Source organism: Mus pahari, chromosome 22 (genome assembly GCF_900095145.1).
Source record: "Mus pahari chromosome 22, PAHARI_EIJ_v1.1, whole genome shotgun sequence".
Lineage (NCBI taxonomy): Eukaryota > Metazoa > Chordata > Mammalia > Rodentia > Muridae > Mus > Mus pahari.
In genome coordinates, this window is record NC_034611.1 from 17,108,811 (window position 1) to 17,117,681 (window position 8,871).

The window sequence follows — 8,871 nt, forward strand, 5'->3', positions numbered from 1 at the left end:
CAAAATTGCATTCTAAGACAAGTCCTAGAACAACAATATCCACTAATGATTAGATTAAGCAGAATTCAACACATCCTCCAAATGAAAGACCAATGGTTTCTAGGTAAAATTGCATTTGAGTAGCTAAATCCCTCATCTGGTAGAGCCATCCCTTGATATCCATAAAGGAGCAGTTCCATGACCTACTGGGAATATGAAAATCACAAGTAATCAAGCTCCTTGTATCACAGTTTGCAATATTTACAGGAAACATTCATAAATACTCTACTATGGTTTAACTAATCTCTGATGTTTTGCCATATCATTTTCTAATCAGTTGCAGTGGATTGATTAGGAAAAAATGACATGGGAAAAATCTGTTCATGTTCAATATAGATGAACAATTTACAAACAATTTTGTTCTGTGGTTGGTAGAGTTTGAGGATCCAGAATCTACAAATATGGAAGGCAAACTCGTGGTGAAACTAAACTCATATGAGCACATACACATTTCCCAAAGACAGAAATGGTCCACGGCTTTCTACCATGGAACGCAGACCACAGAAAAGATGGGCAAATAACACTGCGCTAAAGTTCCTCCATAAAAACATAAACTTTAGCAATTATAAATTAATTAATGTTTCATTTATAAACCAAGTGTGGGGACACAGGCCTTTAATCCCAGCGTTTGGGAGGCAGAAGCAAGCAGAGCTCTGTGAGGTCAAGGCCAGCCTGGTGTACAGAGCCAGTTCTAAACAGCCAAGGCTATACATTTGGGACCCTATCCCAAAATACCCCCCCCCCAAATTTCATCTAGAGTATATAATCCACATCTGTCTGGCAGTATGGAGCTAATGAGGCCATTTTTTAATGTCGAAAGATACACACACACACACACACACACACACACACACAAACTATGTCATCTTAAAAGGGAATGATAATCCAGAATGGGGGAGAACATGCCTATAAAAGATCAAAGGTTATGGTACAACAGTAAATCAAAGAAGACATTCAAGTTTGCTGTCAGAAGACAACACAACTCTGCGTGTTTCTAATGAGCAAAGAGAACTTATTCCACATGTTAGTTACAGGACCCTAGAGAGAACTGTAAAGTACCGATGCCTGTAAATCTCAAAAAAGACAACTGGCAAACTCTGTGGCTGGATGAATGGCGCACTGAATCTAATCTATTGTAAAACCAACTGGAAGTCCCTCGGGAAAGTGGAAGTTACATAGGAAAGGGAAAATAACCACTGTAAACAGATAACACCCTTCAATGAGACTATCCTTTATGGAAGCCTGGTAATATAACAAGTAAATGTTGAAATCACCAACATTCAACTATTTACACATTATACTCTTATATGGTGTGTGTGTGTGTGTGTGTGTGTGTGTGTGTGTGTGTGTGTGTGTGTGTGTGTGTTTGGGATATAGTAGACCCTCAGGAGTAATAGAAAGCGAAATTCATAATTTCCGTCATGGTAGTTTGTTCAATAATGATAACAATGAGAAGGAAAGAGTTTTATGCAAGTCAAGCAGGAATCATATCCAGAGATATGGTGTGAAATACCAAAAATATGTAATCATATGAGTTAGTGGAAACATACACATGGATGAAAAGCGCTTGAGACACACATCCATTGAATTTCTCCTCATCGATGTGGCCTGGACAAGCTCCTTGAATCCATACCTGATTAAAAGTACAGGCTTGGAGAAGTGTTTTAGCTTTTGTAAATATGCAGGATAACGAGGTTTATCTAGGGTGCTGAAGAACACCTTTGTTACTGTGGAAAGAAGTTTTGTACCCACAGATGCCAAAGGTACCATGATGGTGAAGAGAGCTATATTTCCCAGTCTTTCAGTGAAATCTCAGGGTGTGTTACTGTTATAACAAGTGTGTTTCCTGTGGTCTTTTCTCAGAAACAGATGGGACTAAGACACAGGTGTGTTATCTACCACGGTGTTTAAGAGGGAATTGATCTTTTCTTTTATTTTTCTTTCTATAAGAAAGAGGATGAAATTGGTACTTTGGTATATATTGCTCTTGAGTTCACCCCCCCACCTTCCAAAAAAAACGGTATTTAGTGAGAGGCTCTGGTGAATCCCAGGCTTCTGAAAATATTGAGTAAAATGTCATTAGTGTTCAATAGTCAGTGTATGAAAACCAAACTTACATCTGCCTTGCACACAAAAGGCTATGCTGTGGGCCCTTCCCCACTATTGTCACTTAATGAAAAAGAGTTAGTTGTCCTTCTAGCCCTCAGGTCAATTGTGCTTGGTTGGATTCATCTATAGAAGCACTTTTCTTTATCAAGAGAAATGTTAGTCTTAACTCATAACCACAAATGTTTAGCTATAAGCCTGAACACATCTAGTCACAGAAAAATAAGGACCACAACCTCTCTCAGGGTGGTCCATTTTCCCCCTATGCTCTTCTTTCCACATCCTCATTACAACCCTGCCTCCTCCCTTCTTTCTGCTGCAGGGTCCCTGCTCTATCTGACATCAGCTTGCTGTTTCTGCAGTAATTCCAAGTCTCCTGCTATAGGGATGCTGTAGATGTCTGGTTATATTTACCACCTGAATTATTCAAATTATTTTTTTTCTGTGTAAATATCTCCAGAGACTTCTTTTCATCACAGGAATTTATTTATTTATTTTATCTCTTGGGACTATGAATTAAAAGTTTATTCCTGTAAAAAGTCATTTGTTTCACCAACAATTTGTCTACAGCTTGTCAGTAAAGGACTATTTTAGAAAATGCAATAATCTTCCGTGAAATTTTATTATCACCTGCATCCAATACAGTTTGAAAACAATAGGGTCTGTGCTCAAGTGTTGTTGGACTCAAGTCAAAATAGCATGTGCTAAGTGAGCAGAAAAGTGCCAACATTCTCCAAGTTTGGATTATAAGTGAAATTCGATTGTAGACAAGAAATTTCAGTACATTAAACCATTTCCCAATATCTAAAACAGGGCTATAAGCTCTTTTTACTGAAATTTTATGGCTTTTTATAATGTAATTCTGACATGCTTATGTCCCATTAAATGTGAAACTATAGCAAAAATTGGTTATGTTTTGTTATTCTTTTATTTTGGAAACTTGCAAATACCACAATTTTGTATAATTTGGAAAAGCCTCCCAGGCATTTTTCACAAACAATTCTTTACTCACTACAAGCAGAAAAAAAAAAAAAAAAAAAAAAAAAAAAAAAAAAAAAAAAAACAAAGTGATTTTTTACTATTAGCAAACCTGTTAGTGTTCTTCTATTTCCTTACCCAAATGTGAAGGCTCATTGGGAACTGCTTTTTTCAAGTCCATAAGTGATCATTTCCCCAGAACAAGCTGTTCCTCTCCTTACTTACATCACTTAACCCCATCTGTGTCTTCATGTGTGTCTGGAACAGTGAAAAAAAAAAGATTCTAGAAATTAAGCAGCAGATGTTTTCTTGGACTTCCATGTCCTATAACAAAGACTACAAAATCCATCTAGTTCAGTCCATGAGAGACTTGAGTCAGACTCGACTGTGTCTGCTTTTCTGAAGGCCTAAGCACACAAACTTCTTCAGCTCACATCAGTGGACGCGAGTTGATGTGAAAGTCTATTCACATCCACTGATACCGAACACAATTCCTGTTACCAGAGACAGTGATCCACTTCCATCTTCTCATCCTTCTTTGGTCACATTTGATTCTTTCTTTTATCCTTTCTCAGAAAAGACTTACACTGTGTAAATTAAAATTTTCTTAGGGCTGGTCTATTATCCAAAACATGAAGCTTTGAAAAAATTGATTATAATTGATCAACTATCTTGAAATAAATATTTTAGTTGCAACTTTAATATATGGAGGAAAATTAATTGAATTTTCTTGGCCTGATATCAATTATATAGAGAGCATTACACCCTACTCCTCCCTGTAGTATGATTGACAGTGAATGGTAAATGTGGGGAAGGGTTGTGATTTTCCTCAGGAGTGTATGAAACTAGTAAGTTTCTCATACTCCTAAAAACTACCTGTCATCCATGCAAGCAGGCCCCAACTCAACTCCGTGGGTCACATACATGAAGAATATGAGAGTAGATGGTAGGAGGGAAATTAGTTAGAAATAAGGATCTCAGTCACAGAAGGAGGGGAAAGAGACAAGGTGATAACATTCATAAATAACTGGAGTTCATTGCATACACATGTGAAACTGTCAAAGAATAAAGAATCTAAAAACAAATACGAAAAGGGATAAAATATTTATGCTCTGAAATAAATGAGATCTTAATATGAAGAATTACTATTAGACTTTTAAGTCTTTTTGTTTGTCTGTTTGTTTTTCTACTACTCTTTTGATTCTTTGGAGTTTTCTTACAGTGGACATAATCATTACAAGTGTTGTATTAAAATAAAGCCTGGGAAATAGGTCAGATAGGAAAGTCTTGCTTCACAACCACGATGCTCTGATTTCAGTAGCTAGAATCCACATAAAATATGAGTTGTGATGGCACATGTTTGTAATTACATCAATGGAAGGACAGAAACAGACAGATCCCTGAGGTTTTCCAGTCAGCCGACCTAACCTAATCAATGATCTCCAGGCCAGTGCTTCATCTCAAAATGCATGGTGTATATCGCCTTTGAAAGCTGAGGTTATCCTCTTGCCTCTACTTTCATACAAACACATGTGCACACACATGCAATAGTATATGTATAAACAAAAATCCACAAAAGTGAGGGAATTTTGATCATTAATTAACTACTTCATATACTAATCAGCTTACTATAACTTCAACACATAATTGGAAAATATTTAGAAATGATTATTGACTAAAGAATTATGTGTTTATCATTATTTTCATGTTTGACTGTGAACATGCTAGAATTTGGAGTTGTTATGTACTCCTAAATTTCATATGTTAATGACAGTTAACAGCTTGGCACAGTTAGATATTGAAGCTTACTAGGAAATACTGGGTTACTGAGGAAGGGTTCTCAAAGTAAATCATAGTACTTGGTTTTTACTAAACCTTATATTTGTTAGTCACAAGGTGAATTCTTTCACCATGAATAACCACGATGGTAGGCTGTCTCATCATAGTCATTAAAGCTGTAGGAATAAGCAAACACGAACTGCAACCTCCAAAAGGGTGAGCCAAATAAGCCTGTCTTTATAAGCTTAGTTTCCTTATAAGTTGATGGGGGTGGGGAGCTATTTACTGTAGTAACAGAAATTTGGCTGACACACAAAGACATTTAAAATACTGTTTACTATAACAGATTTTTCTTTTTGGTTGTCTTTATGTGTTTGCTGTGGAATGGATAAATATTTTTATAACATTCTCTAGTTTCAGAATTAATAACAGAGCATCATGTTATTTTTACTGCTTCCTTTAAAAGCAGGATCGATGATGTTAACTAGCTGTGTGATGTTTTATTTATGATATACTTGAATAAAGTGATTGTATAAATTAAATAATATCAAAACTATTAACATTATGAACATTGCTATATCATTGAATATTAAACATACTCTTTATGATAATTCCAATGATATTACTCATTGACTTATGACTACACACAGAAAAGAATTGTTACAGTGAGGAAATATGCTACATAATGTAAGACAAACACTTGTCAGTTATCCATCCAAGAGAAGATTAGTATCTCTAAAGAACAATCTATGAAGAATCTCTATAAATCTATAAAGAATCTGTTAGAAAGATCCAAACTCAAATATAAAAACCAAACCATCCAATTAATAAATGTAGTATTGAAATGAGTAAACTGTTCTCAATTAAAAATATAAATTATCAACAAATATATTTTAAATATTCACCATCCTTAGCTGTCATAGAAATGTAAGTTAGAATTCCATTGGTGTTCAATGTCTTCCTAGACAGAATGGGTTACATCATCAGAAAAAATATAAACAATTAATGTGATGAAGGAGAGTCCCTACTAAGTGATGGTGGGAATATAAACTGCTGTTACAGAAATAAGTATGGAGGTCACAGAAAAAAATTAAAGTAATGATAGAACTACCATATAACTATCCCTGTGTATATAATCAAAGGATTCCAGGCCACAAGGATAATATTATATCCATGTTTACCTGTCTTTATTCACAATACATAAAATATAGAACTAGCAGAAATTTCCATCTGCAGATGAATAGATAGATAATGTGACTATTTATGTATGTGTGTGCTTGTGTGTTTGTGTGTGTGTGTTCTTGTGTATATGTGAATATATAAATAATTGTATCTTATTGAGGTGAGAAGAACAAAGTGTGTGTGTGTGTGTGTGTGTGTGTGTGTGTGTGTGTGTGTGTCTAAAAGTAAAGTATAAGAGGGTAAGTTAAAAGGGAAACAGGGGCCTTAAAGACGCATACAGAAAACAAGAGGAGGAATTAAATGTGTCATAAAAGCACAATGAATCACTTGAGAAGAAGCAGTGTGCTAGAAGTAGGGAGAAAACGATAAAGAGAGAGGGAATTTGGATGATGAACAAAATATAGTAATATATATGTAAAAATTAATCAAAACGGAAGCAACTCTTTATGCTAAAGTGAGAACATACACATACATGTGTATGCATATGTGTGTGTATCATATGTAGATGGATTTGCTGTATACATCTATATATGTATGCACACAAGAATAAGATATGTTACTGTCCGCGTAACAACAATAAAAGCAGAGAACCTTGAAACCAACATGGTGGCATGAATGGCTCTTCGGAAAGCTCCCACGCTTGGGCAAGGCTGAAGTTCCAACAATTTCTAGGCCTCAATAGAAAGAGAAGGAGGAATGGTGTGGCTACCTACTTCTAACATCCACTGGTAACGTTTGTTTTTCTTTATTAATATCAAACAATTGTCTGCTCTTAAAATATGGTTTCTGTTTCGATTTATACACTTCTCGGTGTGTGACTCCATGTGTAAACGATCTCATTTCTATATAGCTAAATAGCAAACCGATTTTTATCTCTCAACTTAAACTCTTGATTAAGGTCACTTTAACATGAAATCTAAGAACACCACCATTCTGGACCTATCAGAGTTTGCAAGAAGAATGGTCTTTCTATATCCTTACATATATTAAGTGGGTACCCTTGTAGCAGGAAATATTTTAAAAGGAGCAGGACTCTTCCTGCGCTACTGCCAGCAATGCTCCGCTCTGGGGCCATCTGATTGGCTGTTTCTCTCTCTAGCTAGTCCCTGCAGCTACTGATCGATTGCTGTGCTCCCAGCTCTGGTTAGCTTGTCCCTGGAGTCACTAGCTCCTTCTCAGCCATAAACCCCTGTAGTTGGCGGTCCCACGTTCCAGTAACCAAGTAGAACCAAAAAGTTCTTGGGCTCCATCCAGCTACTTTCTGCCCAGGCTATACCGCCAGGCTACTCTCTGCCCGCCAACTCTCCAGTGGGGCCAGAGCTCTGCCCCACCAACACCACCCAAGGACTGTCCACCCCGTAGTCAGCCTCCACAATTCCCAGCAACCTGGTAGAAACAAAACTCTAGAAGCTTACAACTAACCAAATAGAGTTATGTAGCAATAAGTTCACAATTCACAAGATGCCCATACAGTAATTTCAAAACCAATTGAGAATGATAAAATCTGCCCATGCAGATTAGACAGATTTTCCCAATTATTCCAACTTTTATGATATCATAACTACCTGAGGCTATTTAAGTCATACCGATTCAGATTCTCTCTCTCTCTCTCTCTCTCTCTCTCTCTCTCTCTTAGCTCTGCCTCCTTTTTCCCTATCCAATCACAGGCCTCCTGCTGCACTAATATATTAATGTGATTGGACAAGGAAAACCCTGTTACATACTCACTTTTTCCTGTATATTAACCTGACAGTCAATTCTAATAGTGTCTCTCATAAATCTCTACTTTTAAGCCATCCTCCTACTTGGGAATCCTTGAAGTTCTTTTTTTTCTTTTCGTAAGCTAAATTAAATACAGCTGGGTCCTCTATAATTCAAAGTATGTCAATACCTGACTGAATTTAATATAACTGCATGTACCACCAACTGTCAACACTTCAGTCAGTGTTAGACACTAGACACATGTGTTTCTAGTCTATGCAAATATGATCTTCCATTGCTAGCTTTCCAACTTCCTCTGTAGAATAAGGAATGGAAAGAAACTTGAATGAAAATCCTATGTGGGAATATTTTTTAAAATAAAAATCTAAGAAAACTAAATTCATTTCTTTTTGTAGAAAGTAACACGTCTGAGGGAAGAAAAAGTTGAATACAATAATAAAAATGCCTACAGAAAATGGGTTCAAACTTATTATTGACAAGAATTCTCAAAATAGTTGGTGACAGAAAATAACAGGGATCGCCAGTCAGAATAGCAGGAAAGTTAAGAATGTGCACAACATGGGAGGCACTCATATGTATGATACCAGTATCACATAATCTAGAAATTAAAGATGGAATCATTTTCTTTTCTTCTTATTATTATTTTCTTTATTTACATTTCAAATGCTATCCTGAAAGTTCCCTATACCACCCCACGCCCCTGCTCCCCTACCCACCCACTCACACTTCTTGGACCTGGCCTTCCCCTGTGCTGGGTCATATAAAGTTTACAAGACCAAGGGGCCTCTCTTCGCAATGATGGCTGATTAGGCCACCTTCTGCTACATATGCAGCTAGAGACACAAGCTCAAGGGGTACTGGTTAGTTCATATTGTTGTTCCACCTACAGGGTTGCATCCACCTTCAGCTCCTTTGGTACTTTCTCTAGCTCCTCCACTGGGTGCCCTGTGTTCCATCCAATAGCTGATAGTGAGAATCCACTTCTGTGTTTGCCAGGCACTGGCATAGCCTCACAAGAGACAGCTATATCAGGGTCCCTTCAGCAGAATCTTGCTGGCATGTGCA